General features: G+C 39.1%; 1 pseudogene across 1 annotated transcript; it reads right to left on the bottom strand.

Annotated features, from left to right (window-relative positions):
- Nucleotides 1–478: 478 nt before the first annotated feature.
- On the bottom strand, nucleotides 479–10,916 carry LOC143850578 (ABC transporter B family member 14-like; annotated as a pseudogene). Its single transcript, XR_013236010.1, has 8 exons — nucleotides 10,672–10,916; nucleotides 9,070–9,697; nucleotides 8,654–8,931; nucleotides 8,262–8,565; nucleotides 7,546–7,769; nucleotides 5,142–5,485; nucleotides 2,825–3,255; nucleotides 479–2,068 (listed from the first exon to the last, which is right to left on the bottom strand). The product of XR_013236010.1 is annotated as an ABC transporter B family member 14-like (transcript).

Genomic DNA, 10,916 nt, shown 5'->3' with positions numbered 1-10,916 from the left:
CAACTTAAGACCATAGATAGCATTTTCTTAAAAGCATCTGTAAATCAATGAACCTATGCACATGTCTAAGGTATTAATGGCTTTTCATTATATATTCTTTTCCATGCCAGGATTGGAACTAACTATCAAGGTTTAAAATTTCGGTTTCGGTAACCGTTTCGGACCCCACCAAAAACCGAAATTTCGGTCTGAAAATTTGATAATTTGGTTCCAAATTCGGGACCCAAATTTCAAACACTTTTTTTTAAAAATAAATAATGTCATTAAACCGAAATTTTGGACCGAAATTACCGAAATTTCGGACCGAAATCCGAAATGGCGAAAAATTGAATTTCGGAAATTTTCAGTTTCGATCCCCACCGGTATTCCGAAATTTCAGATTTCGGTTGAAATTTTAAACCATGCTAACTATCATTATATCATAGCAATCACGATCCGGTCTTTTATTCATCTTAGGGAAGTTACAAAATTCCCTAGCTTAATATTTAATACCTGTCTATTGACATTTATATATAATCTATCAGGTCCAAGGTCTAACTTCCAATCAAGTTTTACATAACGGAAGAACTGTATCAGAATAATATATCATTTAGCTTTTCTGAAGTCGGTACAATCTTGAGTAAACCCCATCAGTTGCTTCGATCAAGGTTGAATGGTGACCCATTTCGACAACCTCACCTTCATCCATCACGACAATGATATCTGAATTAACTACGGTGGAAAGCTTATGTGCAACTGTTATCTGTGTGCTTCTCGAAAGCAACCGAACAGACTTCTCCAACACTCCTAAAGCACTCAATACTGCTCTTTCAGACACTGCATCAAGTGCACTTGTAGCTTCATCTAATAGCAAAATTGCAGGTCTCTTCAGCAGTGTTCTCGCAATAGCTATTCTCTGCTTTTGTCCCCCAGAAAGTTGGCAACCCTTCTCCTCCACAACTGTATCGTATCCATCAGGTAAATTGCTTATAAACTCCAGAATATTTGCTTCGATTGCTACCTCCACAATTTCAGTCTCTGTAGCTGTCTCATTTCCGTAGCAGATATTGTCTCTCATTGAGGAACTAAAGAGAAGAGGTTCTTGCTGAACCAGCCCTATTTGACTTCTCAACCATCTCAGATTAAGTTCTCTTATGTCCTTTCCATCTATCATAATTCTTCCTTTGCAGGGATCATAGAACCTTAACAGAAGAGCCAAAACGGAGGATTTACCTGCTCCACTGGGTCCGACCAGTGCCACATTCAATCCAGCTTCAATCAATAGATTGAAATTGTTTAGTACAGTCGTTTCTGGGCTCAACAAATAATTGAAAGTGACATTTTCAAATTCAACTGTGCCTATGATTCTTTCCTGGTTGGAATTTTCCGACATATCGGGTTCAATTTCAGTTTTCCGATCAAGGGTATGGAATGCAGGCGTTAGTACGCTGATGGCAGAGACTACTGTGGGGATTAGTGTCCATAGTTCTGTGATTGACGGGACTGTGAGTGAGAAAATCTAGTATGACCTTATTCCATTCTCAAAGGTGGCTTGATTCTTATCTACCAAAATGGTGGTGTACTGTAAGGCAACGGCATGGGCAATGTTCCATAAACAAAGAGATAACCCTTGAATAATCCCCTACTTGATACTCTCAGATCCCGTACTTGATATTACTCAATCCTGCTCTTCTTCATTGGCTCTTTCAGAGAGAGCTTGGCTTTCTCGAATATTTGTTCTTCGTGGGTGAAAGAGGCCACGTTGGTTGCAGATTCAGAGGCAAGAGAGACAATTGCTTGATGAGCGGCAGAAAAATCACCGGAGAATCCTTTGGCTGACTTGGCTTGAATAAGGCCACCAATAAAGTGACAAGGCATGACACAGCCCAAGCTACTAGGCCCATTCGCCAGTTAACAATCATGCTCACAGTGGTCGCAATTAGAATGGAAGAGATGCATTGAACGATGACAGACATACGGTCAGAGATTATGGTTTTGACGAGGGATGTGTCACTGATGATTTGTGACGTAAGGAAGCTCACATTGTTTTCTGGTTTCTCAAAGCAGCCTACCTCGTTACGAAGAACCGCTGCAAGATGTTGACATGTAAAAGGGTTAATTCATTTAAGTTTCGACAAGTGCCATAAATTTTGCCCTCTGACAAATACTATCCCTAAGATATTATAAGCGTGTAATCTATTTAATTTCTAGAGCAAAAAAGAATGCTGATTTTGAAGTGTGTTTTGTTTGCAAATTGCAACAGATACCTCAGTTATAAGACATCCTACTTTAGAAGGTTCACTATCTGAATTGATGAAAACTTTCACGTGAAGTTGATTGGAGTGCAATGCTCATCTATATGAAAAGGACTAATTATAGTATACCCTGTGATTTTCAGGTGGATCCTTATAAGTAACTTGAAATATTGATAATTACTGGGGTGAACAAGTCATTGTAAGTTGCCACCTTCGTGCAGCTGGCCTCATATGATCACAATCCAAAATATCCTTTTAGATGAGTTCTAGCAGATTTTCAAGGGGTAAATCCTTGTTATATTTTTCTGAAGCCAAATGAATTGACATGTTCATGACTAGAAAATCATTGTTTTCTGAGATGTTAATGCTATGCTCATTTCCCCTTTAGCAATGCTAGATAATTGTTCATTGAAGAACCTTAAGTTAAATGGTTATGAGTGTGGATAAAACCTTGAAAATTCGCCTGTACATGCATTTGTTACTTATTTTTAGCACAATAACCTGAAATGGGAACTCCCACTTAAAAGTGCCAAAATGCTTGGGTTCAAGATTACTATAAAATACACAGAAGACAGAAGATTTCATGGTACCTGAATACAAAGCCTGCCAAAGGTTTCTCATAGCCTTTTCTCCAACCACACCATAGAAATAACGCTGCAGAGTGTGAGTGAATAATGAAAGCATTCCTATGATACAAAACCTCATTGAATACTGCCCTACTCGCATCCTTGCTTCTGGTTTGTAATATGCTACTCCAATTGTCATGACGTAAAACCCAAAAACAGGCTTAGATATACCAGAAAGAGTAGCTGCAAAAGAACCCAAGACAGACTTTCCAATTTCGAATTTATTCAACCCAAACCAGATTCTGAAAGATGGGACTTTCTTTCTTCTCATTTTATGTTTGTCTTGCTTGGGAGGATCATCACTTAACTAGCTTTTTTTCTCCTCCAGTTGCTCAGAATCTTGGTAAGAAATCTTGTGGCCGGTATCCAGGATCTCTTCACTTGTATCATCCTCCCTGCCATTCAACATTTTAAAGAAGATACCCACAAAAAAAACATTTTAAAGAAGATAAATACAAGGTAAGCAGACTTTTTTTTCAAAATTTAAACTTCTCTTTTATCTAGAAATATGTGAATGCATGCTTCATCAAACATTCCAAGGTGCACCAAGATTGGCATGAGGGGGCCATCACTTTATTTATATAATGCAACTCATACTTATGTGTCCACATAAAAATTACTTCATCACTAGCTAGGAAGCTCGGGTACTCTCCCGGGGCTCCCGTACCCATACCCGACACGTATGGGGTGCGGATACGTTCGGGTACTCCCCGGGCACGTCCTGGGTGCATACCCCAATATGTTTTAACGAAAACCCCAATTTTGGTTGCTGGGTGCGTGTTGGGTGCGTTTAGGGTGCTCACCCACGCGTACCCGACACCTCCTGCTTCTCTGGTTTGGTTTAAATCCTTCTGGTGCTTCTTCTCGCCTCTCTTGTACCTAGTATTTACGTGTAAACTATTTAAGTAAATGTCCATTTACTTAAGATTTACATGTAGATAACAGAATACCCTCCATTTGGATTCATTAAAAATAGTTTCAAGACCCAAATCTAAAAGAAAAAAAAGTCAACTCTCCTGTTCTAGTACAAAATCCGAAGAAAAAGGGTTGGGTCAAAATTTTAACTAACTTCCAAACAGTAGGGTATTTTTCAAATTTTAAAAATTCATAAAATCTATCATGTCCAAACATTATTAAATCCCAAAAGTCCAGTATAAAAAATCTCATAATTTAGTCTCTATAAATTATTCATCTTGTCAGGCACTGGTCAACACACTAGTCAACACACTAGCGACAGACTTTTTTTCTAATGAATGATGTATTGATGCCTCATGTTATGGAACTTAATCACTAATGAAATGAAGAGTAATATTAGAATTGTCCATTTTGGTGATGTTATTGTTATTTGATTGCTCTCCAATTATTTTTTTAAAATTTTTATAAATATATAATAAAATATTAAAATATATTATTATATTCGGCGTACACGAACGTACCCGCACCCAAGTTTTTTGGAAAATCACGCACCCACATACCCGTGTCGTGTCGTACCCACACCCCGTACCCATACCCGTGTTTCATAGATCACTAGACTTGTGCTTCTTCTTCTAATCTGAGTTGATCATAATTCATAATTCAACTAGTAGTGAATCAGTTATAATCAATGTCCTAAAACAAAAGGTTTTAACCCTAATCTAGTACATATATGATATATGCATGCAACCCCACATGCACGCATGTAATCTCATTCAAAGTCAAGACACTGCAATATTTTCACAAAACCTATGGCGTTTTTTTTTTAATTTGTCACCTATGTTGTGTCCGGCGCTTAAAAGGGGGAAGTTGTTTCCTATGAGGAAACCGACTCCTCACTGCCTTAGATTGAGAAAGGTTTCTTAAAACCGTGAATGGATTATGAATCATAGTTTATCTTGGATTGAAAACCCACAACTACAAATTCTATAAATAGGCTTAAGGCCTTGTACTTTGGAATAGAGAAAAAGTAAGAGATCCTTTTGGGTGAGAGAGGGAACATTTTCTCTTGTTAGGGGTGGGTTCTTCTTTTGTAAAGGGTTGTTTGTGGGTTGTTCGTTGTCTCAGAGGGTGAGTGTGTACTCAGTAATTTCTCTCTGATTAGCGAAGACGAAATATCCGTTGGTGCCCCGTGGACGTAGGCACACAGCCAAACCACGTAAATCTCTGTGTTCTTGTCTGTGACTTTATTTCTCCTTTGCTTTTTGTTATCCTAATCGATATTGTGGCTGCTGCGTACTCCAACAACCTGTCAAGAATTTCCTTTTTAGTGCTTTGTAAACTAAGGGTAGGTAAAAGATGCACCAACCTTGATTCAGTTCCCGTCCTGAGGTTTTGCATGTTACATAAATTGCTGTAGAATTTGCTGGTATCTAGCAATTCTCTGTGGGTTCCTGTCTCTGCCACCTTTCCATTCTCAACAACAGCAATCATATCTGCATTAATGACGGTTGACATTCTGTGTGCAATCAAGATTACAGTCCTCCCTTGCATAGCTCTCTCTAAAGCATCTTGAACCAGCTTTTCGGACTCTGAATCAAGTGCACTTGTGGCCTCATCGAGCAGAAGGATTGGAGGGTCTTTCAGAATTGCTCTTGCTATCGTTATTCTCTGTTTCTGGCCACCTGACAGTTGTACTCCCCTTTCTCCAACCTGACACATTTTATTTCACTTCCAATACACAAGAAAAAAGAAGGCTGCCCTGTGGCAAAAGGAAATACCACTGAGATGAAATAGTACCAAATCTGATGGTATTCAATTAATCAGAATTATATCGGAAGTAATCGATGGAAAGAAAACACTTATGCATGAAATGTGGTATTCATATAAAAAGATTAATTCATATGATTTCAGTATTTAGGTCAAGGGCTTTCAAGGTGGCATGAGTGGAGAGATAATATGTTCATAATAGGGATATTAGGTACTCATTAGACATGCGATATGATATCATGTGGCTTTTCCATTTGATCTGCATTTATCCACGGAAAGGTTCATTGGAGATTTTTTTTTTTTTACCGAGTCATGTAGTTCCTTTTATGGGTAATGTTCAATTTAAAATTGCTTATTTGGTTAAAAAACCAATTTGTTGACTACAATTACTCTCCAGCAGTGGTTATTCCAAAATAAATAAACCTCCCAGTTTACTGGTGCAAATATAGTTCTGTTACCGAGTAAATTATATGAGTCATATGTTCATAACCAATTCAAGGTTGGTCAACACAATACTGAGTTATGTAAATCTTTACTAGATGGTGATTTCTGCACCTGCTCCCCATCACCAAAACGTACAGCACCATGTTAACATAGAAAATTAGTTAGACGCCACCTTATTTTGCTGGGAGAGGTTACACCCCCCTTGTTCAATAGATATAACTTGGCATCTATAACAAGAAGGGGGTGTAAACATTTTTTTTTTCTCTTCCTAAAGAAAACCCATGTTTTTATCATCAGATTTTGTAACATGTTTGCCAAATTTTGGCTTTGTTCAGAGGCACAGGACAAGGCACAAGCTTGTTGTAGAATGATTTGAGTCCCAGATCCAAACGCCTTTATCCGAGACAGACTGCTTAATATAGCACCCTTCTAGCAATTCAAATAAACGCATCACCGCACCCTTCTAGAAATTCTTCTGAAAGCCGGCCTCCATACCATTCTATTTCCACTTCTTTAGAAGCAATCCTTAGCCACGGCATCCTTTTGCATGGCTACAACAAATAACTCGAGGAAAAGGGCTTTTAGATGGGATTAAGAGCACCATAAGTCTTCCCAAAATCTGATACGATTCCCGCTATATAAATCTGTAACTCACACTCAAAATATCAAGCCAGACAGTGACCCTAGGTTTTCTGAAACAATTGGGGGATTCCCGATAGCCTTGAACCACTCCATATTTGCTTTTAATGACTTCGGCCCAAAGATGTGGCTCTTATTCCCCAAATCTCCAAAGCCATTTTCCCAGGAGGGGGAAGTTCATTTCTTTAATTCTTCAATCCAAGTGCCCCCTTCGATCAGTGTTTTCGGTTGGGCAGCCTTCCGTAATCGGATTCAAGCATGATTTTCTAAAAATGAACTTTGATGGATCAAGCATAGGGAATCCGGGGCCCGCGGGTATTGGTGGAGTCCTTAGAAATTCGAGTGGAGAGGTAATATGGGATTTTGCTGGGCCAATTGGAGTATTAGATGCTAGCGAGGCGGAGGTTCGGGCTGTCCACCAAGGCATCAAATTCTTGGATAAAGATTGCTTGGATAGTGTGATTGTGAAAGGGGACTCCCTTAATGTCATTAAGATGGCTTTGGGATCTTCAGTCGCTCTGTGGAGATTTGCCCGATGGTGCATCGACTACGTTTGTGCACAGTTGGAGATCGGCCAATAGTGTGGCGGACAAGCTAGCGAGGGATGGTGTAGTCTTGGCGAGGCTTGAGTTGTCTGATTTTCTCCCTCCTTGATTGTTTGGGTCACTCGACTCCCCTTTCTGTTATTTTCTTGTTCATTGTCGGTGTTTGCTTTGTTCTCTTTTTGTACCTTTCTTTCGATTGTATCGACCACCTCGGTCAATCCTTTTTAATGAAATATGCTACCGTTCAAAAAAACATGTTTGCCAAATTTTCAGCACGTGATTTTTTAATGGGAAGGAATATAAGGTATGAACTTTTTTATTATCATTATTGAACAGATTTTTGCATTACTTTTTAGTATCGTCTTTGTTGCTGACCTGTGTAGAGTATCCATTTGGGAGTTGGGATATGAAGCGGTGTGCATTAGCCGTTACTGCTGCATTTTCGATCAGTTTGTCACTTGCATCCATGTTTCCGACCTTGAGATTGTCTTTGATGGTGCCTATGAAGAGGGATGGCTCTTGAGAAACTGCTCCTATGTTTCTCCTGAGGAATTTTAAATTGAGATCCTTGGTGTTGTGGTCATCGATGAGAATCTCACCTGCAGAGTTACTGGCTTTATTAGTTCATGTGTAGATCATATGCATTCTCACCAATGCTTAGTATTACATATCATACTGTCCTAAAAATACATGCATATAAATTTAAAGTGTTTACAATGTGACACATAAATTTAAAGTGTTTACAATGTCACATATGTGTATGTTATGATTCCTGCTTAAAACGTTAGAATGTTAGGCAAGGTCTCTGAAACAATAGGGGTCTGTTTATATACAAACATTCTCAGGTAAGGTACATATGCACATGTGACGAATGTGCATACTCACATTTGTCCATATACACATAAATTTATTCAAGAATACATACATAATTAGATGCTACATAGCAAAAAACTGGCATACATTGCTGATGTATTTGTAGTGTGTTTGTTGATGCATGAATGTAGATGGACACTGCAAGCAGGAATAACGCACGTATTTTTATGTGAACATTTAAAACCCATCCCTTGACAGGCAGGGAACGGGCAGCAAACCTTTGGATGGATCATAGAACCTCTCCACTAGTGAAATAATGGTGCTTTTTCCACACCCACTGCTACCCACTAAAGCCACCACCTTGCCCGCTGGGATCGATAAAGAAAAACCTTGAAGAACCTTCTTGTCAGCACGGAATGGGTAAGAGAAATGCACTCCACGTATGTCAATGTCTCCATAAATTGTTTCCCTTTTGTTTCATATGTTATACTTGGCTTTCTTTCAATCACTTGAAAAACTTCACTTGCCGCAGCCTTTGCCTGATTGAACATTTGCAGATCTGGGGCAGCATAAGTGAGTGATCTGCAATTTGGAGGAATGGATATTTTTAGTCTATTTCAAACAGGAAGCTTCCGATCAGAACAAGGTATGTTTTTTGCAAAATGCTTACATTGCTCCAAAGAGAATGCTCATTACTGCAGCAATTGTGTCGCCCCCTTTAGCTTTATTAGCCATTGCTACAACTGCTCCAATCCAAACCATCAAAGCCCATGAAGTGAATGTTATAGGTTGAAACATACCCAATCCTACACCCTTTATTAGTTCCTCCTCTTTGCTCAAATTGAATTGTTTCTCCATGCAATTAGAGAATGACTTCATTGCAGAACTCTCGCCAACAAATGAGAAGACAGTTCTGATCTGAGATAATGTCTGCAATATAAAAACAGATTATCTGTTCTGTTAATCATATGAAATCTGTTTGCAAGTTAATAGTCGAAAGAATCCTTGGGACAAGGATATCAACCCTTCAATAGAGATAATTGTTAATGAGTTTAGAGTAGTGAGGCAAAGCACTGAGCCCAATACCATCTCATTGCAGCCCCTCAATTCCAATATTTTAAGGGATGGGAGGTGGGGAAATCTCTGCAGTTTAGAAAATTTTGATATTTCTAGTACAATAAGGCATGGCATGTCTCCTTCCCTTGCTCCACACCATTCCTCCAAACTCGGCATGTCTTCCAACACTAAAGACTCCAATGATGGATTAATAACCTTATGGGTCCCACCGATAAACTCACTCCCAAAATGTTTCAATCCATGCATTCTAGTAATCTTGAGATGCTTGAGGAAGGATAACTGCCCAACGGGTGGTAGCGGTTGACAATTCCAACAATGAATGAAAGAAACAACAGTCATATTCGTCGGATTAGCGTTCATCATCCATCTTGTGAAACTAACACCACCATATGAAAAAATCTCTAGGTGTTTGAGGTTGGTGTGAAGTTGGAGGCCTTCAAGTACCTCCTCATCAATGGCAACATCTCGTGGATTATTACTACTCCATTCCAGCCCCAACCTATCAATGTGCTCTTTTTTCCTCAAATTGGCTTCCTTGCCGTCCTCCTCGTTTATCACATTCTCGAGCTTTGATATGTGAATATCTCCATGCAGATTCATCAAGTCTTTTAACTCTCTTATCCCACATCCACTTTCTCTGCCCACGACAAATGTAAGCAATGTTTAGAGACTAGTTAATTTCTCAAGTTCTGATGGCATACAAATGTCACATCCCTTTAGATTAATATATCTTAAATATTTTAGATCAACGATAACTAGACTCTATACAGGCAAGGTTGCAATTCTCGTAGAAGAGAGATCAATATATCTCAAATATTTTGGATTGCCGATAGAATCAGGCAATTCTCTATAATCTGCAAACACTAAAACTATGCAATTGCCACCAACTTGTTGAGTTACCGAAGAACACTAGCAACCTAATTAACTTACGAAATCTTGCTCTAAAGGGATGTAACATTTGTATGCCACCAGGACTTGGGAAATTAACTAAGTCTCCAAACATTGCTTACATTTGTCATGGGTAGAGAAAGTGGATGTCAGATAGGAGAGTTAAAAGACTTGACGAATCTGCATGGAGATATTCACATATAGAGAATGTGACAAACGAGGAGGACGGCAAGGAAGCCAATTTGACGAAAAAAGAGCAAACTCAAACTCAACACCCGCAAGCATCTCGATTTTAGAAAAAATATGAGCAACTTGCTTAGTGAGTGCTTCCCGCGGTAGCAATTGTAGAAATGTGCGCAATCTCTTGGATTCATGAAAGGACTCAAAATTTTGTTAGCCTTTATTGCATTGTGATACTGATGCACGGCGAACATTTCCAGGGATATTCCAAGAGTCGGCGTCCTCCAATTTATGATTACTTTTTTCCATTCTAAAGTATTCATCAACAGAAATGAATTCTGCAAGGTCATGAATCAAGGCGTGCATCTTGTAATGTTGTCCATAACAACGTTGAAAGAAGGACCTCCACGTCAAGTCATCAAAATACTCGGAGCCTATGTCCTCCAATCGCTTCCTTCCTTCAGGTTGAATAAAACCTTCTGCAATCCATAGCTGGATTAGACTGTCCTTTGAGATTTGGATTGGAGGGCTTGAGTTGTAAACTCGTCAATTACATCATCAGCATAGTAAGCCACATCCTTAAGCTTCCGAAGCCAATCTTTCACCGCATTACTAGTCACTTGCTGTTCTTCGGCATCTTGAAAGACAGCTTGAATGGTGGATAGTGTGCTTGACAAGTTTTCAAGCTCTTCAGCAGCACCCCACGGCAATTTAATCTCTTCAATGGATGAATCCATCAATTTGCGAACGCTTGCATTAACGAGAGGGGATGTTAATATATCTGCCAT

The sequence above is a fragment of the Tasmannia lanceolata genome, unplaced genomic scaffold (genome assembly GCF_043159265.1).
Source record: "Tasmannia lanceolata isolate RefF3 unplaced genomic scaffold, GAP_Taslan_0.1 ptg000018l, whole genome shotgun sequence".
Lineage (NCBI taxonomy): Eukaryota > Viridiplantae > Streptophyta > Magnoliopsida > Canellales > Winteraceae > Tasmannia > Tasmannia lanceolata.
Note: the sequence above shows the minus strand (reverse complement) of the source record. Positions and strands in the feature narration are given on the sequence as shown.